The sequence below is a fragment of the Elephas maximus genome, chromosome 21, assembly GCF_024166365.1.
Source record: "Elephas maximus indicus isolate mEleMax1 chromosome 21, mEleMax1 primary haplotype, whole genome shotgun sequence".
Lineage (NCBI taxonomy): Eukaryota > Metazoa > Chordata > Mammalia > Proboscidea > Elephantidae > Elephas > Elephas maximus.
This window is the reverse complement of record NC_064839.1, coordinates 78,631,193-78,657,445: the sequence shown is the minus strand read 5'-3', so window position 1 is coordinate 78,657,445 and position 26,253 is coordinate 78,631,193.

Sequence of the window (26,253 nt, the reverse complement as noted above, 5' to 3'; positions counted from 1 at the left end):
GTTCTCTTCTGAAGAATTCAATCAGTTTTGGGGAAACAGATTCCAAGGGTCAGACTGGGAGCTATGTTTAAGGTAAATCATAATTATTTTAACTGTTCTTCAAGACAATGCTGTATGAAAAAGCTTCCTGACCACAAATTTGTTTATCAGTTCTGTTTAGACCCTTTTTCCTTGACAATGCTGGTAAAATTTGATATAAGAATGTTTACAGTTTCTCTCATCTTTGGAACATTTTGATTCTAGTTGAAATGTCACCCTGATTTGAAAATCATATATTAAATAAACTTCAGTCGATTTCTGTTATTGGCTTGATATGATTTTTGTTTTAACAAAGGTTAAGCTAATTTAGTTTCCTGAACTATTTCAACTCTATTTTCCAGAAAATTTACATTTAAAAGTTAAATATACAAGAATTCAATTGCAAATGATTCAATAACTATAATAGAAAAATGGCTAATATTAATTAGGTGCTAATTCCAAGTCACACAACATTATGAGAATTTTAAATGTCCCAATTTATTCAGTCCCTACAACATCTCTGTGGAGTAAGCAATTTTATTATCTTCATTCTACAGATGGAGAAATTGAGAATTAAAAATACTAACTTGCCTCAAGTCGTACAGTGAATAACTGGTAGGTTTGGGATTCAAACCCAGGTAATCTGGCTACTCTTATTCATCAAAGCTATATTATATTGCAGATATTTTCATATTAAAATTGTCTGTGAGGAGATGGTCCTTTGGACTGGATCCATGGCTATGTTTTCATTGTTCTACCCCCCAACTAGACTAATATTGTTGGTATTAAGGGGGCCCTGGTGGCATTTTTTTTTACTATTTCCTTTTTTTTTTTTTTTTTGGTGGCATAATGATTAAGAGTTCTGCTGCTAACCAAAAGGTTGGCAGTTCAAATCCACCACCCACTCCTTGGAAACCCTGTGGGGCAGCTCCACTCTGTCCTACAGGGTTGCTATAAGTTGGAACCATCAAGCTGACACCTAACAACAACAACAATAACAGGGAGGGAGGCAAGAATTAATGTTTTAAATATTAGATATATAAAAGGAAAACCTATCCAAAGAGGTCAACTGTGGAACAGAGAACAGCCTTTGACCTTTTGTTTCTGGCTTCTAAAAATAGTCTGAACAGTTAAGGTGCTCTTTTCTACAATAGCCAGCCAACCCTTGAACATATGTAAAAGAAGTGGGAGTCCTCAGTCATCACCTGGCAACAGGCCTCAGAAAGGGAGGGGGCACTGAGGTCTCCATTGCCTTCCATCCTCTGAGACCTGATGTTTGCCCACGTAGTGTGCCAAGTGGGTTTTGGGGTATAAAGATGCCCACAAGGTCCCTCAGCTATGGTACTAGGTGCAAGTATGTGTAGCATAAATACTCAGCCCACATAGTTAGGCCTATCTGGTCAGCGGGACTGGCAGAAGGTAGGCTCCCCTTTTTTTTAAGCCCTTCACTCACACCACAGGGTGGGGTATGCACGGAAGAGTCATCTCCACTTAGACAGCCTTATCTAGTTGAGGGGGACACTCAAAAATGGGTCAGAATTTGTTCTGCTGTGCTATCCGCTTATTGTTGTAAGTAATAAAAGCTACTTTCTCCCTGCTAACTAATGCTCTGAGGGCGTCTGGTATGTTCAGGCTCTGATCAGAAGGATGTGACAGTCATGCAGGAACCTTTATCATCAACTGGTACCCTTTTTCTAATAGCTTCTTGGCTATTTAGAAACCACAGTTAACCTGTGAGTGCCTCACATTTTAGCATGCTGTCTCACACCATTTATAAAATGGGTTATTGCAAAGTTTTCTCAAATATCAGAAATATTTTCCATAAGCCAAAAGGTGTTTTTGTTGGTTTGGTTGGTTTTTGGAATTGTTTGCTGGTTTGAATCAGTTTGTGTTGTTTGTGCAACTATAATCTGTATAATGATATAGTCAAACCACAGAAAAATCACAGGGTAATAGCTTGCAAGATCATCAGATAATACCTTGTTTTTCTTCCCTAAGGAACCACCATCTGTTCAGTTTCTGAAAATGGTGGGAACCTGAAATTCTTGTACAGCAAAAAGACACACAGAGAAGTGGAGACAGAAAAAGAAAGGAGGCAAACACGAACAATTGATAAATATAAAAAAGTACATTTGAAAAGGAGCAGAGAAAAAAATTTAAATAAGATAATAACAAAAAATCATAACGCACAGAACTTTCTTAAAAAGAAATCATAATAAAATGAGAGATGGCAAATATTTTACTTTGGGCTTGATATTAAAACATTAAATTTAGTAAATATCTTGGAATATGTCAGTGCAGAATAAAATCTTTAATTGAAGAGGTTTAATTGTTTTTAATGTCTAAGAAATGTCTAACAAAAATGCATTCATTAAGCAATGCAGTTACACATTTTTAAAACAAATATGTTGACATCTACTTTGTGTGAAACAATGTACAAAATACTATCTATTATTATTGGGTGGCACAAATGGATAAGCCTTAGACTACTAGAAGAAAGCTTGGCCTTGGGAACCCACCCAGAGGTGCCTCAGAAGACAGGCCTGGCGATCTGCTTCAGAAAGTCTGCAGCCTTGAAAACTCTATGGGTCAGTTCTACTCTGGACACATGGAGTCGCCATGAGTTGGAATCAACTCAGCGACATCTAACGACATCAATATTATTGTTTGAAAACTCCTATACACATCAGTAAAACATATCTTTACTATTTACAAAATAAAAAGAAAAGATACAGTTTTATACACAGATTACACTTTTATGCAACCACTGCACCCGAAAGGAAAAACCCTGAGTTAGTACAGCTGACTGCCCTAATGTTATTTATCACAGCAATTCATTTAATCCTGTCATCTTCTTGAGACCTGCTAATGCTAGACTTGCCTTCATTGAAAGTGTTAATGAACAGAAAAATGACTTATTTTATTAAATGTATCACACAATACATAACACGAAGCAGGACAAGACATGCATGCCTTGATTATAAATAGGACTATTCACAGAAATTATGGGTGTTTCGGCAGTGCTATTACCATCAAATCAGGATTTCGTAATTAAGATCAGTCTTTCAGAAGAAAGCACTCCTAGACTAAACATTATCTGAAAAGTCATAGATATTCTGATAGCACAGACAGGATACTGCTAAACCAACAGGACTTCAACCAACTTTGGGCAAACTATATACATATGGTTGAATAAATTCAAATGTTTTATAGTGAATGAGGTTTTCAATAGAGTGGTGTACCTGATCTTTTTGTGTCAAGACTGTGGCTGACTTTTCCTTCCACGTTTGTCCTGCTGACATCCAATCAAATAGTGGAGATTCCTGAGTGACTAGGAAAGACTCTCAAAAGTGGGGGGTAGGTGATGACTTGTTAAAGTGGCAGCACTCTTCTGACAACATGAAACATTCTAACTGGGTCCTGCGGAAACTCCTGTAGCCTGGTTTAGAAGATAGTCTATGAATCTAGTTACTCATAAAGTCATTTGATGAAAACAAGAGAAAGAAATGTGGGTATATGTTCTTAGAACTTAATATTATTGAAGAAAAAAAGACAGGATACCCTCAAAGTAGAATTGAACCTATTTAGAACAAATTCTCTGCGGCACACATTTATTTTACATGGGTAGGAATTTAAGAGATTTACGTGTATAGAATCTGTGAGGAAAATCTTGCTCTAAAGTTAAATACAATTAGAATCAGCCAGATTTCAAGGAGAAAATCTCTGCTACAGAAAATTAGTTCAAGTCAAGGATTATGAAGAAATTGCAATCGACTTCAGTACACTTTTGAATGCTAGAAGCTATAAATCATGAATTTCTTTTTTTTTCTGTAATGGTTGCAGTGAACTGCCGTCGGGTCTGGACAGTTACACGTACCTTGGAGCAAACCCAGAAGCACTAGATGAGCCTTTAACTAGCTGAGGTAATTATGCTTATTTCTTTTGGAATGTTCTTCTTACAAATCATGTTTAGTTTTCCTTCCAACTTCCATGGCATGTTTATTGAAATCAATTACAGTTACTTAAAGTTCCCTCTCCTTGCCAACCATGCAATTTCTTGGTGGTGTTTTCTGTACTAGTATTTGCATTTAGACGGTGGGTATTTAAAGACATTGAGTATTAACCATTATCATCTGATCGAATATCTGGTTTTCATTTTCTTTAATACCGTGAATAATATTAAAATAAATAATTGCCAGAATGGGGACACTTAATTTCTGAATAAAATGCTATAATTTATTTAAATAAAGTGAAAAATATTATAAAATAATATTGCATGTATTCTCTTTCCACATTATTTAAATGATGTTTTTCAGAAAATAACAATTCCCTCACATCATGTGAATTTCCTAAACCGAAGTAACTGCAATTTTTTGATTTCAGATTGTAAGAGGCATTCACATGACAAATCTAACCATTAATTAATGAAAGGAGGCTGTATTTAGCTGAAATATCTGCATTTGTATAGAGTTGATTTTAAAGGGCGACTGTAACTTTAAAAAAATAATAAATGGGATATGATTTTTTGAATGCCATAATCAGAGGAGGAGAAATCATTTTCTAAATAGAAAAAAACTATTCCTAATTGTTGGTCTTTTCCTTTAACATAGTTTCCAGTCCAAGGGCAAGTGCAAGATGGAGGAGAAGTATAGAATCTCAGCACCACTGTTTTAATTTCTGGCATTCACAGCACTTAGCAGCCCAATGTCTCAAAGGAAAACAACTACTTTCATTTCTGCCTCCTGCAGCCACCCCGTCAGGGGACAGGTCTGGGCTCAGAAAATGCAGCTCATTAAAATGAAGAATTTTCTGTGACTTTGATATTCACAGTTCACTGGGGACGTACTACCTGTTCACGGAGCTATTTTGTCTTGAAGGGGTTTGCAACACAGCAGACTATACCTTAATTAAACTGCCTTAATCATGTTCATTAGGTCTCTAACATTTATAAAGCGTGCTAAGTTATGATGCCGATATTCTCAGTATATATATTTTTAAATTTTCGAGCTTCCTCTCCCCCTCATTTAACTGGTGCATGGAGCAATGTTCAGAATAATACTTTCATCTGCCTCATAAACATCTCTCTGGCACGCAAGGTACACGCTCTTTGTATTTTCTTGCAAACAACTGATATCTCTGTCATAAACAATTATGACTTTCAGAGGAGGCTACCTATTTTCTAATTACCTATACACAATTTTTGAGTCATTATCAGAGGGAGGAAGATTTGTCATTCCAAATTGAATTTGGTAAATAAAAAGTCTTAATATTCTACTGCTTATCTTTATTACCACATTGTAATTGGGAGTCGAAAGTTATAAACAAAATCATCCTAAATATAAAGGTCCAGCTGTTAAGATAGACTCACATCAGTATACTAATTGGGTAGTAATTGTTTATGACAGAGATATCAGCTTTAGGATTTGAAATGTTTCTTCTGCCTAGCTGGCTTCTGAAGGCAGGCTACAAAAGAAATATTTCCTGAGCTTCCTGAGAAATTTTTGTTCTATCTTTTAATAGCTGTGAATAATGTTGGCTCTGTTGACTTTTGGCACAAAGGGACTTTACAGTTTTTCTACATTCCAGCAGAGAAAATGGGATTTCACAGGTGAAATTTTGTTATTCCTAAAATTCTCACCTTGTATGTCAATCTATGAAATGATAGTCCAAGAATTTTACACAAGTGTATTAAATCTTATTTAAGTAAATCTTAAGTAAGTGTAGAACTTTCAAAGTGCGAAAGGGACAAGGAGGCATTAACCTTCTGGTTGAACAACCTGACAACTAATAGAAAAAAGGTTAATGTTATCAGAAGCTCGGTCTATCATGGGCCTTATGGGCTTACCATTAACAGAATAAGGTGTATGTTAATAATTCATCTCGATGAAGTTATCGCATTTATACTTTATTACAAATGTTGTTTGCCAAGATCTGGAAAGCACTAGAAGTGTCCTGGAAAGAGTTAGAAAAATTATTAGTGAAGGTGAGTGCTTGAAGACAAAACAATAGAAATAGGTGTGGGTCAGATGACAAAAAGCTCTGAATGCGATGTTAAGCACTTTATAACTTTTAGTGATATCAAGTCACTGAATGTTTCTGAGTCAGACATTGACATAGTTTAAATAGTGTTTTAGGAAGGATAATCTGGTTTTGATGCACAAACTGAACTAAAGGGTGAAAAAATTACACACGCCGTGAATCAGAGAGATTGATAACTATCCTGATTTGAGTTGGCAAGGGCCTTTATTAAAGTCATAGTAGCTGGAATGGGTGGAGGTAGAAAGTATTTTGAAAGAAAAGAAGCCACACCTTTCGAAATTCAGAATTGGAGATCTGGAACCAGACAGTGGGTGGCCAGATGTAAAACTCTGGAAGTTAGAATAAATGGAAATATGAGTGTTATGGACTGAATTGTGTCCCCCCAAAATATGTATCAACTTGGTTAGGCCATGTGTGGTTGTCGTCCATTTGAGATTTTCCTGTGTATTATAAATTATAATCTCTGTCTATGGTTAAAGAGGATTAGGGTGGGTGTTAACACTCTTGCTCAGGCCACATCGCTGATCCAAAGTAAAGGGATTTTCCCTGGGGTGTGGCCTGCATCACCTTTTATCTCTCAAGTGATAAAAGGAAAGGGAAACAAGCAGAGAGTTGGTGACCTCATACCACCAAGAAATAGCACTGGGAGCAGAGCGCGTTCTTTGGACACGGGGTCCCTGAGCCTGAGAAGCTCCTCAACCAGGGGAAAATTGAGGACAAGGACCTTCCTCCAGAGCCTACAGAGAGAAAAAGAGTTCCGCTGGAGCTGACACCCTGAATTTGGACTTCTAGCCTCCTAAACTGCGAGGGAATAAATTTCTCTTTGCTAAAGCCATCCACTTGTGGTATTTCTATTATGGCAGCACAAGACTACTAAGACACTGGGAGTCATAGGAATAGCTGAGAGCTGTGAAAGAGAGGATAGAAAAGGAAAAGAAAGAAGTTTAAGATTTTTTGGAAATATTCCCCATGGTGTATGTAGGAAGAAGAAACATATAGTTAAGGAGAGAGAGGGTTGTCGATAGAAGTAGCAGAAAGACTAGAAAAAATACAGCATCCATATTAAGGCCAACAAAAGAAAGAACTTCAATAGAAAGGACTTATCAAAAAGACTACTACTGAGGACAAGAAAAATAAAGGCTGGGAATGGACGGAGAGCTTGGAAATATGAACGCCATAGGTGACTTCCCTGGTGTCATTTGAAAGTAGTGGTGGGGGCAAAAGCAAGAGTAGAAGTGAAGGAAACAGTAGGATATGAGGCAGTCCAGCTAATGTTATACTTTGTCCTGTGAGAAATGCTGGGAACGAGAGCTTTGGAATAAGATGAAAAAAAAAAAAAGATGAAGCATATATAAATGAGAAGGGAAGTCTAAGTTTATTAGGATGAAAAGGGAAACAAAAAAAGGAGGAGTGAGCAATGATGTTGGTGAAAATAAAATGTGGGAATCAGTGTAGGAAGAGGGAGAGATCACAGTATCTGTTTATCCTTCCCTCCTCAGGTTGGTTAAACTCTTTTAATGTAATAGTGCCATATTGTGGGCTCACCTTTCACTCTAAGCAACCATTTTTATTAAAGGTTTGTAAATATTTCAGCACTGACTGCTTTCAAAATAAATCCACTGTGAATCATGTTATATTAAAATAGTATATTAGAAAAATGTATAATCTGAACAGATGTGTTTTTGTCAGATTTTCTTCAAATTCCTGTAAATCCAAGATATTAACATGAACAATAGATATTTATAGAGGCTCACAGCACTTTTACAGTGTAGTGCTTAAAATAATAAATAATATTTTAAATATGTAATTGTTTCATAACACTATAACTAAAAAATAAAATAATTTTTACAGGCATTGATGGTCACTTGAGCAGCTTTCACAGAACTGATGTTTGGTAAGTAGTCACTTCAACATTAATGATGTAATTTAGGGAAAACATTCCTAAGCACGGAAAACATAAAATGAAAGTCTGGTTTTATAAATTATGAGGAAAAATACAGGGTGTTATTGAGAAATAGCCATTGAGAAAGAACTCTGAGAGGATTAAATTGCAATTCAGACATTTCCCAGGGGATATTTTTTCTAGGTATAAGGGAAGCAGTACTTTGAGACTTTCTATAACCCTCTGCATGATCTCAGTGAACTCATGCTGCTAACCACATTTCTCCTTTCTAACCCTTATAAATAAAGCTCTCCAAACATTTAAGCTCATCCTGGGACTGCATGAAAAATCTCTACAGTCATCATTTCTTGAGCTCCAGAATCCCTTTAACTGCCTCTCCCTTCATTTCTTCACCACTCCTCACTCCTAGCTTTCTAATCTCACCAGCCACTATACATTTGTGCTCCAATTTCAACCTGGCTTCTTGAATGGACAACTATGTTTTTGACCTAATATTTCCAGCTGACTTGGGCATGTCATTAGGTCACACACTCAACATCTAACTTTAGGTTTCACATGACACAGCACAGAATGCAAGGCAAATCAGGGAACTGGAAATGACTGGCTGGGCCCAAGCCACCGCCATCCCTTGTCTAATCAGAGAAAAGGACCAAACAAGAAATTCCAACTCAAGACTTTAATTCTTCTTAGAAGATTTTTCCATTTACCTGGTATTATTCAAAATCATCTACTTTTCGAGAAGGAGATTGTTATCCCAAGGAATGAATTTCTTAACTAATGACATTTTACCTCAGAAACAACAATAAACAGAAACCAAAACATAGGATTTAAATACGGGTGGGAGTATCAAGTGCTCTAAAGTGTTCTGTAATTTTATACTTCGCCAGGATTCAAAACACATTTAGAGAAGAGGCTACGATCAGCACATTTACAGGTAAAGCAGTAAAAACTCAGACAGTTCATGTGATATTCCCCAAATTATTTAGACTACAGTGGATTCAGTTTTCAATTTAAACATGGACATCTTTACTAGTGCAACAGAAAGAACTATATTTCTAATTTGTGAAATTAAGTCAGTATGGCTTAAGTAATGCTAGCTGCCATATTGGGGATGGAGAGAGCACCCTAAATCTCAGTGGGTTAACCAATAGAAACTTATTTCTTGCTTTAATAAGTCCAAACTGAAAGTCCCATGTTCATGAGTATTTCTTCTCAAGCAAGGATCAGAGACCCAGGCTCCTTCTGTTTAGTGGTTTTGCCATCTTTAAGACATGACTTCCAAGGAACAGTTATGGCCCAGGACTGCAAGTGGCTTAGATCACTTCTACTCACCTTCTGAGGTCTAAAACACCATCCACCGGCCATACCTAATCTTGTAGGAATCTGGGGAATTTGTATGTGCTACAGGAATAAGTGAAATGGATTTGGTGAACAGTTAGTAATCTCTGCCACAAGCTCATATAATTAATTATGCTATTTTTTTTTTAACTTCGATACTTTTGTATTGTGGGAGCTAAAATTTTATTGCTGTTCTTGTTTTTGTTGAATACAGGTCCTTTGATATGTTTTATAAAATAAATGATGCCTGATTGTATTCTACTTCACTCCTGTGTTCCCTTCATATACTGCTGATGAATGCCTTACACACAGGACATTTTCAGTATTTGTTAAATTGTATTAGCGGTAATAATGGTGCAGATGATGATGTAAACATTGAGAGTTTTCTAAGTTAATAAAAAATCTAACTTGTATACTGCTATTCATTCTTGTAAAAAAAAAACCTGTAAAGGGTTATAAAGCTTTGAAAATTGGCATAGGTATAAACAAAAATGTTTGCTTTTTCTCTCTATACTTTGCCTAAGACCACAATTCAGCACTAGACATACTAATAACAGAACTATTCATTTAACAGATGTTTTGCATGCCTTTTTTTTTTTTCTTTTTTTTTTTGGTGCCAGACATTGGAATGTAACAGTAAGCCCACGAGACAAAGCCCCTTTTCTCCTGGAGCTTCCACTTTCCAGCAAAAGTCAGGGAGGAGGCAGACAACAGAAAAGTATACAAATGAGTAAATAAGAAATTATCAGATAGTGGAAAAAATACAAGGAGAATAGAACAGAATATTTTGGAAGAACATGATATAGATGCATTTAATTTAGGCTGTATTGTTAAAAGACAGACCCCGGAGGCAGGGCCGACTTCTTGGGCATGCGCTCTATGTGGTCACACAGAGCTCCACACTCAGAAGGGCCCATCTCTTGTTTCAATGCTTTTCTGTCACCATACAGAAATACTTAGTACTTTTATCTTTGAACGTGTGTTTTATAAACGATGTCCAGTTGGAACAATAGAGCCTGTGAATGTTCAGAGGAGATATACCCATACGAGCGTCTGCGGTTTCTTGCCATCCGTTCTCATATCATGTCCATAATGCCCATGGGTACATAACTCTGGTGGACCTGCAGTACCTCAGAGTTCAGCATGACTCAAAGCAAGTACAAGGCAAGTGTGTTACATGTAGGAATGAGTAAGTAGGAGTGCTGACAGCCCTGCTTCAAATGCAGGAAGAAGACAATGGTGTTCTAATAAATACAAATGATCTAATAATCTCATATCCTTCCTTCCTTCCTTCCAGTACTTCCCTGTACTAACCAATAACTGATGCTGAAAGTGATGACATGGAAACAAGGGGAAGATAGTCCTTTTTCCTTTTAGTCCTTTCACATTAATCAATAATAGAAAGTAGAGAATATTGGTAAAATCTTCACGTATTGAGTAGTGAAATAAAAACAGTTGAATTAGTTTTGTGTAACATTTCAACTGTGGGCAAGAATAAAATACGTATATGAACTACAAAACATGAAATGTGTAATTTTAATGATTCTGCATGAGTTAAATGTTCTTATATTTGATTTAAAACTGGCATTAAACAATATAAAGATGAACATTAAAATATACAATAATTTAGAATGTATTTTTTCTTATAATAAGTTAAATAAAAAATTAAAAGCACCATTTCAAGTCAAGAGAGACTACTAAAGAAAGGAAAAAGCTTTGTATTTCAATACCTTCAAAGGCACACTTTCCTTACCTTTTGAACAAGGAACCCAACCTTTTCATTTTGCATTGGGCCCCACAAATTATGTAGCTAGCTCCACCTTGAGAATGTGACATTTGAGGTGTGAGTTATACAACCAAAAATACTCAACTTCAAAAGATGGGAATAAGCCCATTCCAGGTGTAAGGAACCATCAGTGCAAATGGGAATAGGCTAGTTGTGTATAAGGAATGGGAGATGGCTAGTGTCTCTGTACCAGCAAATAGAATGGTCCAAAATAAGGCCAGAGTGGCTGGCTGAGAGCGGGTCATGCAGGTTTTAGAAGATTCTGTCCTCTATTAGGAAGCTGTTTAAAGTTTAACACAGAGGAGTTGCTTGATTGATGTGCGTCATAAAAAGGTTATCCTTATAAAGCAAAAATAGAGACTGAACTATTACCAAAAAAAATCCCCTACTGGTACAAACACTTAGAAATAATAAATAAAACATAACAACAACCAACATTTTTAAAAACTTTGCCAAGCACAAAGGAAGAAAGAGAAATCCCTGAGTGTCAGAAGCTGAGAAAGAAGTTAAGGCCTTAATTGTAACCTGATTAGAAGCTGATGCCAGATCAGCTTTGGACTTTTGTGGAATGTTATCTCCAAAACAGGGAGATTAGACATGGTAAGGGAGTTAACTGCGGCCCCAGGCTAAAGCCCAGAGCCTTGAAGTGTTTTGCTTCCTTAAAAACCAAAATATTATTGTTTAAAGACAGTACAATTGCTTACATAGAATATTAAGAGAATCTACATGTCATCAGGAGGAATCAATTGCTAGAGGAGGATATCATGTTTGGTGAAGTAGGGGGCCTATGAGGGCAAGGGAGACCCTTAATGAGGCCCAATAGCTGCAATGACGAATTGAACATGCTGGCAATCATGAGGATGACTGAGGACCAGGCAATGTTTCGTTCTGTTGTACATTCGAAGGTTTCCACAAGTCAGAGTCAACCCAGTGGCAGCTATCTAACCACCTATCTACGGGTGAACAGATTCAAGAAATATAAAATGAACCCCAGGTTTTAGTTTCAGAAATTGATCAATGACAGTGTCATTTCAGAGATGGGAAAGGCTGGAGAAAGAGATGGGTTGGGGAAGAAGCAAGCTGGAATTAGGAGTTCCTTTTTGGTTATGTTTGGCTTGACTATTAAACGGCTTTGTGGAGACTGATACAGATTAGCGTAGAAAAGAGTGAATGAGATTACCCAGGGAGAGGGCATAGGTAAAAGGAGAATGTGAAAGGCTCCACATCAACTGTACTTTGCTAGAGGATGAAAACAGGAGGAAGAGGAGGAGGAGGTAGAAAATAATAGAACAGGAAAGCCAGTGGAGTAAGGTGTCAATGAAGCCACAATGTTAAACTGGGAGAAGTAATAAACTCTTTCCAAACACTGGCATGTTAAGTGGAAGGTAAGTGACTGGCAGATTCTGAGACAGAGGGAGTGACCTTGGCAAGAGCAGTTTAGTTGGACTGATGAGAATGGAAGCCATCTTAAAAAAGTAGGTTTTGTTTTGTAGATGGGGGTGATCCATTTGAGGCTGGAGGGTTAGCTAGTTTGAAGAGAGGTGACAACTGCTAGAGAATTCACTGAGAAAGCAAAAGTGGGTATGATTCAGGGCACAAAGGTACAATGTTTCTTCAATTCATTGCTAAAGGAGTGAAGACATGAATATAAATGCTGGCAGTTGGTAGAGGTCTGCACGCATAAGGAATGCAGAGAAATTTTTGCCTGTTACCGTGGTGATGTGGTAAAACACAACATTTATCCTCATTTCTAATCACTTTGACATTTTATACAACTAAATTGCAAATATGGAAAGGTAACATCAAAAGACAAAGATATTGGCAGCATCATTTGAACTATCAGAAGTAGGTAGTAAAGCTTTGTTCTGTTCTGTTTTAATTTATTCTGTTATATTCTCTTAAATCCAACGTCTTATTTTTCACATACAATCAAATATTCTAATAAATTTTTATTGCTAAAGTTTATAATATTCATGTATACTTTTTCAATAAATGGTACTATCAACTGCCTCAAATCCAGTGTCAAATAATATCAACACAGCGCCTTCAATATCATTTTGTGCTAAGTGCTCCCTGGGCCCAGAGCCAACATGAAATTGTTTGAGCCCTAGGGAAAATTTGAATGTTCAGTGAATACCATTCCCTTACCCCCTTACTCAATTTCACTCAATTCTCACTCGAGAAATAAACAGACATCTGTTGTATGTAATGAATTCTATGTGGAAAGAATTTTACATTTCTTAAAACTATAATTTAGGTCACAAAATGTTACAATTAAGGAAACAATTGGAATGGATACTCCAACTTCTCCAATTTCTCCTACTAATTGAATTTATGTTTGAAAGGATACTAGCCTTTCTTCTAATAATGTGAAAGCGGTATTATTTTAGATCCAGAATCAGGAATCACAGCTTTATTTAGTGACTTAGAATGGTGGGACATTACAGCCTGGAAGGCATTTGGAGATTTAATCCAACTTCCTCCTTTTTTCAAATGAGGAAATTTAGAAAATCTTAGGAAGTTAAGTGATTCGCTAATATTAGACAGCTGAGTTTGTGAAAGAGCTGAGCTACGAACCCTAATTTCTTATTTGGGCAAGTGTTTGTTCTAACTTCCTTTTATTAATTCATTACGACATGGACTCCAGATTGTAAAATATATTTTCTATTTATCACCTGTTTTTTTTGTGAGTTCATAAATTGTCTGCAGTAGCTGACTTACATTGATGTTTATCAACCTCTTCTGATGCAAACATATTTTTTGAAGAGGATAGAGATTTCTGACTTTCCTGGAGATGCCAACACAACCTTCTGGCCATGGGGCTTAGGCTCCCCTACTCCCATCCCTCCCTCTGCTGAGAATGACTGCTTTCTCTTTGACAAGATGATTTTGAGCACTTTCAGCTTCTAGCTTTCATTGCAGAATTGTTATGATACTAAACATTCTTTTTAAAATTGTATGTCTATAAAACCAAAACCAAACCCATTACCACCAAGTCAATTCTGACTCATAGCGATCCTATAGGACAGAGTAGAACTGCTACATAGGGTTTCCAAAGAGTGCCTGGTGGATTCAATCTGGCAACTTTTTGGTTAGCAGCCTGAGCTCCTAACCACTGAGCCACCAGGCCTCCTATATGTCTATAACCTACTCTAATTATTACTCACAAACCCATGCTCCCCAACACACACACACAGAGACACAAAAACCTCAGGGAACCTCACTGCTCATTTATTTTAATCTCTGATTTAGATGAAAATTCCTAGGAAATAAAACCTGGTTATTTTAGCCTGTTTGCTAAGGACCCAATGAAAAAACATCTCTCAATTGTGTACTTAATAATAATGTTGAATGTCTGGCATTTAAGAGCTCAGCTGTTAATCAAAAGGTCAGCAGTTCGAATTCACCAGCCCCTCCTTGGAAACCCTCTTGGACAGTTCTACTCTGTCCTATAGGGTCGCTATGAGTTGGAATCAACTCGATGGCAATGGGTTGATTCATTGTCTAATTAACAGTTTCACAATTTGTATTTGGAGATAGTTTTTTTTAAACAAAGATGATCAGCTTATCTTTTTTTGAGTCTCGAAAAATCAAATCTATTCGTTTACCATTTAGTAGCTAAGATATATAATAATGGAATCAACCACAGTAAACTAAGGTTTTAGAATAAAATTTTCTTTTATATCCTTAAATATTAAAGGAACAATTATTGAACGAAGAAAGGAATTTGAAAATGGATGTTTAGTTAAAACACCACAGCTTGGCCACCCAACGATTATATCCTTAATGGTGTCTTGAGAACATCATAAACCGTCACAGCTGTAGTTGGATAAATGAGTCTACCGAACACCCATTCAATGATCTGGACATCATATTTTCTAAGCGTTAAATTTAAAAGCTTCTTATCTTCATTTAATTGTTCACTCTTCAGGTTAAAGAGCTGAGCACACAATTCCAAATTTATCACTCGAAATCGAAAGTACATATCTTAGTGGGAGTTTGAAGAAAATAAAATTCTTTAAAAACAAACTGGGAGTGCTTTATAAGGTCTTTAAAATTAATAATTAAATGGACTGAATAATGACATTAACAGGATACAAAAAATCATAAAAATTCATATGAGCAGAGAGTTGAAAGGAGCTTTGAACTGTCATCTATTCCTTAAAAACTTTTTCAGTCCTTCCTAATCAGTTTCTAGCTGTCAGCTTGACTGTCCATGTCATCAGCTGTCCGACCACTGACTTCCTGGTAAAGCCGTCCTTGACACCTTAGAGTGAACTGTTCCTGCTTTAGTACATTGTTCATATTTAGTTTTTGGATTTTTAAAAAAGCATATATTATATCTTACTACTTAAGCACAAAGCATTTTTTTCTACTAAAAGATACACCTTGAGAGCAGGACTTGTGACATATCTGCCTTTGCATTATTTTCATATTAACTGAATATTTACATACAAATTTATGACCGTATTAGTTATCTAGTGCTGCTATAACAGAAATACCACAAGTGGATGGCTTCAACAAACAGAAGTTTATTTTCTTACAGTGTAGTTGGTTACAAGTCCAAATTCAGGGCATCGGCTCCAGAGGAAGGCTTTCTCTCTCTGTTGGTTCTGAGGGAAGGTCCTTGTCATCAATCCTGCCTGGTCAAGGAGCTTCTCAGCACAGGGATCCCAGGTCCAAAAGATGATTTATTCTCCTGGCTCTTGTTTCTTGGTGGTATGAGGTCCCGTGTCTCTCAACATGCTTCTCTCTTTTATATCTCAAAAGACATTGGCTTGAGACAGTCCAATCTTGTAGATTGAGTCCTGCCTCATTAACATAACTACCACTAATCCCATCTCATCAATATCATAGAGATAGGATTTATAACACACAGGAAAATCATATCAGATAACAAAATGGTGGACAATCACATAATACTGGGAATTATGGCCTAGCCCAATTGATACACGTATTTTGGGGGGACACAATTCAATCCATGACAATGACCTATAAGTGTTTTCAAGCTCTGTATCTAAATTTATACCTGCATTATAACAATCTGTCTCTAGTATTTCCTCCCCCCTTAAGTCTTTTTCTTTTCAGTATAAACATATTGAGCTTTCTTAATAATATACCCTACCCCAAAAAATAACAAGTGTTCATTTTCTAAAGCCGTATCACCCAGTAGAACTTTCTGCAGTAAGGGAAATATTGTATACCTGGGTCATTCAACACTGCAGCCACTAATCGTATGCAGCTCTTGGGCAGTCGGAATGTGACCAATGTGACTGAGAAGCTAAAGCTTTAATTGAATTTTATTTATTTTAATAGCTGCATGTGACTAAGCTGTTTCCGTACTGAAGAAAACAGATGTAAAGCGTGAATCCTTCATTTGAGAAGGTGTTAGTTAATAGGCGCTTTAGGAAGAAACAAAAAGGTGGTGTTCTATTTTTTTATTGTGTAATAATTTCTTTTTAAAGATTTGCTATTTACCTAAGATATCTGAGGATCAACGTACACACACACACACACACACACACACACACACACACGTGCCTGCAGACCATTACTGTCGTCAGCTGCTGCGTCAGCGCCAACGCACGGTGCCCTCATCATATATGACAGAATCATATATGACAGGACGGAACGTTGCCGGGCCCCGTGCCAGCCGCACGATCGTTGCTGTCTTTGAGTCCACTGTTGTGGCTATCGTATCAAGTCGTCTCAAGGAGAGTATCGCTCATTTTTATCAGCCCTCTACTCTCTCTGCAGTTTTTTTCTTCATTCAGGGTTTCCCAACATAACCGTTGGGGTTGTTAGGTGCCATCGAGCCAGTTCCTATTCGTAGCAACTCTGTGCCAAAGAAGGAAACACTGCCCAGTGCTGTGCCACCGCAATCATTGCTGTGTTTGAGTCCATTGTCGTAGTCACTGTGTCAATCGTCTCGTTGACGGTTTCCCTCTCCTCTGCTGACCCTCTGCTCTCTCCCTGCAATCATCATCTCTCTTGGCATCTTGTGATTTTTTTGGGGGGGGGCGAGGGTTTGTTGTTTATTTGTTTTGGTTTTGTTTTATTCAGTATACCATTTTTTTATTTTTGCTTTTGTTATCTTGTTTCAGGATACCATTTTGTTTTTTCATAAATTTGTTTTGAAAGGGAATAATGTTTAAACAACTTAGCATGTCTTTGAGGACCCTAAAAAAAAAACCAAAAAACAAACAATCTTTGTCCATTAAGCTAGTTTGTTCTTTCTGCTCTGAACAGTTCTATGATTTCTCCTTTTGAAAGTTTTCTGTACTATTTTCTTTTTTCCTTTCTAATTAAAGTCTGCTAAATCTAGAAAGAATCTCTCCTTTCTTTAACAAAAAAAAAAAATAAATAAATATTCCCCCGGATACCCTTTTAACTGAGTACTGAAGTCACTTCTGTAGTTCCCCCTTCCTCCAAAGATTGGAAAGACCTACAAAGCAATAGCACATGCAGTTCGACCACGTATATGAGGCTAAATAGGCACGTTAGCCCAAAACCAAAGACGAGAAGGCCAGAAGGGATAGGAAAATCGAACAAATGGAAATGGGGAACTCGAGGTCAAGAAGGGTAGACACATCGCAGGGTTAACAACAAATGTCACAAAACAATTTCTGTATGAGTTGTTTAGTGAGAAACTGATTTGCTCTGTCAACTTTTACCTAAGGTACAAAAATAAAACAAAACCAAGCAAACGAAAAACTAATACTTGCTTTCTTTAAAATCTAACTGTATTTGTCTGTATATACTAGTCTAGTTACTGCGAAAATGTCAGGTTGTAACAGTGCTCCTATTGCTACCTCAGAATTCACCTTAATTGTTGATTGTTAATGTAGCTTCATTTATCTGGATGTATTACCACCCTTACTATTCTATGATGACATCTTATGTTTCATTTTGTGCTGATGTTCATTAAATACTGAACTTGGGCAATAAATATCTTTGATTTCATAAAACAGCCCTGCTTTTCAATCTCAAGGAACACTCTGCAGTAATTTGTAGTCCTTTGTTTCGAAATCTAACTTTAAATACTTTGTGCTGCCAGGTTACTCATGTATTATTTTTCCTTGAGACAAAAATAGGTGGACTTGGCTACTTTCTTAAATTTTAATTCTTAAAAAAAAATTTTAATATATTTTTATTATTATGAAACAATCCTCTGCCTTTTCTCCTTGCAATTAAATAATCTAAGTTCCTGACTGTGGTGCAATGGATAGATTTTGTGTGGCCTTTCTCATCATGGTCTTGTGACTCCCACCCAAGTGACTAGGTGGTACCGTGCAAATAGGGTAACTGTGGCCCACCAGGAAAACTGGTTAGTTTTGGCATTCCACTGGGCTTGAAATAAGCCATCCTAGAGGCAGGAGGGAGGAGAACCCAACCACCACCAAAGAAAGAGAGCCAAGGGCAGAAGGTGCCTTTTGGACCCAAGATCCATGCACTGAGAAGCTCCTGGAACCAGGCGACCAAGAGAGGGGAAAGACTGGAGGGGACTGCGCAGTTGGCTTCCCAGCCCAGGGATCAAGAAAGCTAAGTGCCTTTGGGCTGAGGCTTAGTGGCAGACTAGGGTGCCTCTGGGCAGTTATTGGCAGAGTTAAAAGAGCTTTGTAACACTTGCCTGAGTAGGGCAGAGGCCGAGGGGCTAGGGAGAGGCATGCCTGTCAGCATGGCTAGAAACAGGCTGTCCTGAGGGAAGAACTGTATCCTGAGCATTCCTCAATCTGAATTTTAACCTGTTACTTCCTAATAAACCCCATAATCATGAGTATGTTCTCTGGGTTCTGTGTGGTCATTGCAATGAATTATCAAACCCAGCACAGAAGTAGAGAGTGCCCTGGGAGGGGAGGTTTGTGTCAAAATTGGTAAAGATGGTGAAGAGAAGAGGCATATCTGACCTCCACCACATAGGAATCAGCCTTGGGCTGTTGATCTTGATTCTCCTCCCCTCTTGAATTAAAGGAGGTCAGACATTGCCCCCATGCCATTTTTGCAATGACTTATCCTTAAGTCATGACCTAGCTATCTACAACTTTAGCCATTTAATGAAAATGGCTCTGAACCACATGTAAGGAAAACTTTACATGGAAAATATCTTGCAATAAGAAATAGGGCAGGGAAGGTTACGATAGTCAACATTTGACACCAAAAATTCTAAGGCTAACCTGATTACTGTTCATCTTTAAAGAAAAGTCAATGAAAACTCAATTTCTCTCATTTCAGCAAGAATGTAGAGATGAAAGGTCAAATAAGTCCTGTAAGATTTTAAACTTATAGTTCTGAGGAGTGCTTAATATGCCGTAAAATTTAATATTTAGATCATAGATCCCTTTGATGGAAAATGGCAACAAAGTTGTTGCTAAAAAGAAGCTAGTTGATCCAAAAAACGGAAGCTCCATTAGTTATTAGAAACATTCCAATCTATTGTTTCCAACATTTCTAGTGTCTGACATCTCCAGGAGCTTTAGCAAGGGCTCTGATGAAAATAAGTTGATTACTCAAAACATTTATAGGCATAAAAATGTGTATCAAGAGATAAACCCTAAGAAGATGTATTTTGCTTGGTGGAATGAAAGGACTAGTTTCACAGAAATACTACAAATATTGCTAATAGTTGTTATAAATTTTATTTTATATATGTGTCTTTTGTAAACACATTTATCCACACTATTTTAAAAGGATGTAAATAAGACAGGCTTTAAGAAAGTGTGTAAATACTATAGACCAGATCCTATATTTGAATAGTATTTTCCATTGTTATTGGATAAAAATGAGTCATAGGAATAAATTGGTTTAGTGTCTGAAGTTTCTAATTAAATTTTTAAAGCAAAATGCAAGTATTATCATATAGAAAATGAAATTTCAATATCAAGCTTTAAGTTTTGGGGCTTTCAACTAACATGTACCTGATATATACAGATTGTTTTAGTAGCTAGCCCAATTAAAATTTTAGTAGATAAGCAAACTTAATAGAGATAATATTTATTAGTTTCGTATTATGTGTTAGAAATCTAGAAATAATACAAAAGATCATTCTTGTCTTGGTGTTGTTGTAAGGTGCTGTTGAGTCAGTGTTTCAAGAAGAAGCACTGCCCGGTCCTGTGCCGCCCTCATAATCATTGCTAGGCCTGAGCTCATCATTGCAGCCACTGTGTCAATCCATAGTTAAGGGTCTTTCTTTCACTGACCCTCTACTTTACTAAGCATGATGTCCTTCTCCAGGGACTAATCACTCCTGATAACATGTCCAAAATATATGAGATGAAGTCTCACCATTCTTGCTTATAAGGAATGTGCTGGCAGTCCATGGCGTAGTCAATATTCTTCGCCAACACCGTAATTCAAATGCATCAATTCTTCTTTGATCTTCCTTATTTGTTGTTCAGCTTTGGCATGCATATGAGGCAAATGAAAATACCATGGCTTGAGTCAGGAACACCTTAGTCCTCAAACTGACTTCTTTGCTGTTTAACACTTTAAAGGGGTCTTTTGCCCAATGCAATGCGTCTTTTGATTTCTTGACTGCTGCTTCCATGGCTGTTGATTGTGGATCCAAGTAAAATGAAATCCTTGACAACTTCAATCTTTTCTGTTTATCATGATGTTGCTCATTGGTCCAGTTGTGAGGGCTTTTGTTTTCTTTATGTTGAGGTGTAATCCATACTGAAGGCTGCAGTTTTTGATTTTCATCAGTAAGTGTTTCAAGTCCTCTTCATTTTCCACAAGCAAGGTTGTGTCATCTGCATAACGCAGGTTGTTTATGAGTCTTCCTCCAGCCCTGATGCTGCGTTCTTCTTCATATAATCCAGCTTCTTGGATTATCTGCTCAGCATACAAATTGAATAAACATGGTGAAAGGATACAACTCTGATGCACACTTTTTCTGATTTTACACCAGAAAAAGTGTGCATCACTTTGATCTGTCTAAACAACTGCCTCTTGGTTTATGTACAGGTTCCTCATGAGCACAATTAAGTGTTCTGGAAATCTCATTCTTCACAATGTTATTCATCATTTGTTATAATCCATACAGTCCAATGCCTTTTGCTCGTCAATAACGCACAAGTAAACCCTTTCTGGTATTCTCTGCTTTCAGCCCAGACCCATCTGACATCAGCAATAATATCCCTTGTTCCATTTCCTCTTCTGGATCTGGCTTAAATTTCTGGCAGTTCCCAGCTGTGCTGCTGCAACCATTTCTGAAATACCTTCAGCATAATTTTACTTCCATGTGACTGTTCAATAATTTCCCCATCCCACTGAATCACATTTCTTTGGAATGGTCAAGTATACAGCTCTCTTCCAGTTGCTCGGCCAGGTAGCTGTGAGCCAAATTTCCTGGCATAGACAAGTGCTTCCAGCGTTGCATCCATTTGTTGAGACATCTCAGCTGATATTCTGTCAATTCCTGGAGCCTTGTTTTTCACCAATGCCTTCAGTACCGTTGGTTCTTGATCATATGCCATCTCCTAAAGTAGTTGAATGGCAACCAATTCTCTTTGGTACCGTGACTCTGTGTATTCCTTTCATCTTCTTTTGATGCTTTCCACTTCGTTCAATATTTTGCCCACATAACCCTTCAAAATTGCAACTCGAGGCTTGAATTTTTCTTCAGTTCTGTCAGCTTGAGAAATGCTGAGCACATTTTTCTTGTCTTACGAATACTTAAAATACAATATAGTATTTCACTATATATATTTATGTAACTATATTAATGTCGGGTGATCATAGTTGATATTTTATGTAATGAAATCTTTATTAATATAGAAATTATCATAAAAGCAAACTTGAATATTTCAGATAAATAATACACACTCTAGATAAAAAACACTTAAAAACAGCAAAACTTCAAGGTAAAATGATTGTTGTATAATGAAAGGTCCGAATACCAATTTCTAGCAATGTTTGTGAAGTCTTTCATCTTTCTGAACATAAACCTATCTCCCCTGCTTCTTCTAATTTCCAGCTTCGACTTTCTTTTCTTTTCTTCTAACTATGACATTGATTTCCCTTCTGGAGGTCTAACAGTTGAAATTATTCTTTGGTGAGAGGCCTTTTACTCTTCAGCTACAACTGTCACTGCCTATATATGCTGGCCTCTGAAAAGCCAAAGACATCATCTAGATCAAAGGAATTAATTATTCTGTCTTTTTTTTTTTATACTTTTCAGTTTAGTTTAAGAAATCCAATTTTAAGAAGAAACGGATAAACTGTTTTATGTCCTTGCTTTCTACTTCACATAGTTAATTGAAGTGATCAACTTTAAAAATCTCTAATACTTTTGGGTCCATAGTAACTCAACTCAGTATATCAACAACCTCTATCTCATTCCTCTCTCCAGGCTCAGGAGATGGATCACCTCCCCCCAGCCTTGAATTACTCCCTACTCCTATTTCTTCCCTGCATATATGTATTCTGGCTACTTTTGTAGAATCTCCATACATTCTTACGTCCTCTTTACATTAAAAAACAGAATCAGTGGATGGTGTAAACAGCTAATGTGTTTGGCTGCTAACCAAAAGGTTGGAAGTTCAAATCCACCCAAAGGCACCTGGAAAAAAGTCTTGGTTATCTACTTCTGAAAAATCAGTCCTTGAAAACCGTATGAAGCACAGTCCTACTATGACACACATGGGGTCACCATGAGTCAGAATCATCTGGATGACAGCTGTGTTATATATATATATATATATATATATACACATATATATAAAAACAGACCAAGGAAAACAAACAATAACAAAAAACTACCACTTTTTTAACCTTGCTTCCCAAATTCCTTCTGTGATTTCCACCAAACACTTTACCACTAACTCCAGAGTGCTCTAATCTTTAAATATGCTCCCAAATTCCTTTCTGGTCACACTGGCTCTCTGTCCATTCATAAAGTATACCAACTCATTTCTTACTACCGGCTTGGCATTTGGTTCTTGGCAAAGGTGATTTCTTCTAACTCTTCAGATTTCAGTTTAAAAATCACCAACTTAGAAAGGCTTTCCTTGACCTCCTTACCTAAATTAGGCCAACCTTGGCTATTATCTACCAAACTACCTGTATTTTTCCTTTAAGGTACTTATCAAAAATATTACCATATTTATAGGTTTATCAGCTGTCTCCATACATTGGCTCAGGGGTGTTTTGTTTGGAAGCTATTGAAAATACAAACCCAACTACCTTGTGCAAAAAGGAAATTTACTGGCTAACATACCTGAATAGTCCAGGGTCAAGGCTAGCTCAGCTGCAGCTTGAAGCAGAAGATCAAACAAGACCTTGATTCTCTTTTCACATTTCCTGGCTCTACTTCTTTTCAGGGCCTTCCTTGCCATTCACTAACCTCACTCACATGTTAAAATGGTGGGTGTAACTCTCATCTTACAACTACAGAGCCAACACCAAAATTTTGTGTTTCTTCACTGTCTGTTAATTAAAAGCCATGATATTCATGCTTCTACTCACTGAACACCTCTTATATCTGTTTCCTCTTCTACTTACACATTGCCTTCTTATCTTAGCTCAGATTATCATCCTTCTGGGTTTCCTATATCTGATGTCATCATCTACACACTGCTTTCAAAATGGTATTTCTAAAATGAAATCTGATCAAGTCACCCTTCTTTTTAAAACCTTTCTTTGGTTTTCCATCACTCAGAAGCTAAAGTTTAAATCCCTTAATGTGGTTTAAAAAAATCCTTATCTCTTCCCATACCAAACCACCCCTCTTATGATTCCAATAAATTACTTACAGTTCTGATGATGCAGTGTTGTTTTTCTCCTTTCATCCCTTTGGCACATCATCTCCCCTCTTATCTTCTGTTAAATTTCTCACTGTTTATTTTTCAACACTCTTCCCAAGAGTCAGGTTTTCTATGAAATACTTGACACTTCCATCTTTCCCTTTTCCAAAATATTAGTAAAAACTTCCTTTTTTCATTGAATGGAAGGCCTGAGTAGATAACATTTGAGATTATTTTTGCTACTCTGTGATCTCTGATAAGAATAAATTTCAAAATTAAAAAAAATAAATAAATAATAAAATGGTTGTAATAATCTACCAATTGTAATATGAGATGATGAGGCAGACGTGAAGATTACAAAACCTAAAATTTCCATTCTTAAAACCACTTTAAATTTCTTAACATCTCTAATTTTACACTGAAGACATAGTGTAAAAATACAGTCTTTAGGTTCAAAAGCCCAATATAAAATATATTATGAAAATATAAAATATAAGTTATGAAACAGGTAAGTTTTAAAACAAATATCTTTCTCTGCACATGTCATGCCCTGGGTTTGCCAGGAAGCTGACTGTGACGCTCTGCAATTTAAATGCAGGTCTTTGACTGGGCAGTGCTCTCTGGAGCAACAGCTGTGAGGGATGAGGAAGCGGGGTTGGGCAGAGGGAGAAATGAATACCCATGCTGTAGCAAGAGAATCTTCAGCTGGTCCCACAGGGAGCTCTGGAATGGGATGGCCCTCTCTAGATGTCCTAACTTGAGGCAATGAGGTGGTGCCTTGAGATCCCTTTATATGCAGTCCTTGGATGTAGGCTGCCCCTGGGGAAGGGAGTGGCCTTAGGTGAGGGGGGGGTCTCTGTCTGAAGCAATTCCAGGAAGTTCTCATCTGAGATCCAACAGCCCCCAAACTACCCAGCAGCTGTGGAAATGAGTGCCACAGCCTAGAAAGGACATTAAGTGGTGCCCTGCGGCATCCTCTAGAGCAGGGAGGGGTTCTCTAACTTTTTGGTAAAGACCGCTTTGCTCTTTATATGTGTGTTGTTCTTAAACATAAGAAAAAATATTTAAATTTCTTTTATTTTAGAATAAAATATTAAATTCTGAAATAAGTTTTAAGTGATAGAAAGTTGTATTAAAAATTTTTCAAATATTATGGCAAAACAAGATAATAGTGACCTTACTTGTTGCTGTAGTTCCACATATTTATAAGGAAAACTCTAGCATTTCAAAATAATATTGTATTAAACCAGGAGTTGTTTAACTATGGCCAGTCACTAAATCCAAAGTGTCACCTGTTTTTGAAGTACCCACAAGCTGAGAATGGTTTTTATATTTTTAAATGGTTGCAAAAATGCCCAAAGAAGAATATTTCATTACCCCTAAAAACTACATAAAATAAAAATTTCCATGTTCATAGTGTTTATTGAAACAACCATGCTCATTCATTTTTATATTGTCTATGGCTGGTTTCTCATTACGACAGAGTTCAGTAGTTGTGATAGAGACCATATGGCCAGCGGAGCCTGAAATATTTACTACCTGGCCTTTTAAAGAAAAACTTTGCCAACCTCCTTAATACACCATGTTAAGGTTATAGCTAGTAAGATTACAGTAGACGTGTGGAGAACAAATGTAATCAAAATTCCCAAATGCACGTATTTGTACCTTAAACCTACTACCTTAGAATATTCTAGAAAATACAAAAACACATAAACACACCCTCCATTAACCATCAGAGTGATGTCATAATTACACATCATGAAATTTCTAGAATACTCTACTGTACATTCGTGAGAGGATGAGAACAAAAATGGCAAATAATATCTTAGTGTTTTTATGAAAATAGTTTTAAATTCCAGGTACCTGATAGGGTCTGAAGGATCCCTAGGGTTACTGTTTTACACTTTGAGAACCACTAATAAAAAAAAAAAAGAAAGAAAAAGCCGTTGCCGTGGAGTCCAACTCATAGTGACCCTATAGGACCAAGTAGAACTGCCCCACAGAGTTTCCAAGGAGCGGCTGGTGGATTCCACCGTCGATCTTTTGGTAGGAAGTGGTAGCTGGCTGTAACTCTTAAACACTATGCTACCAGGGCTCTGCTACTCTATAGTATACATGTAGTCAAGAAAGATTTTACTAAACAAATGTAAAATAATTAAGCAGATTGTCTCCTAATATAAAATAGAGGAGGAACAAAAAGTTTTACTTTGCGTTCTGATCTTACAAAAGTAATTTTTCTGTGTTAACCTTTTTTTTCCTCCCAAATATGTATGTATGTGAGTTTGTAAATCTTATACACATTTCCAATCCAGGGGCAAGGAGGTAGAACCTTTATGTTTTACGAAGGACCCCGTTGCTTTTTTTCAGACATAAGATTTATTTTTATCATGAATGCTTCTAAAACTCCCAGTACTTTAAAAAGAGGA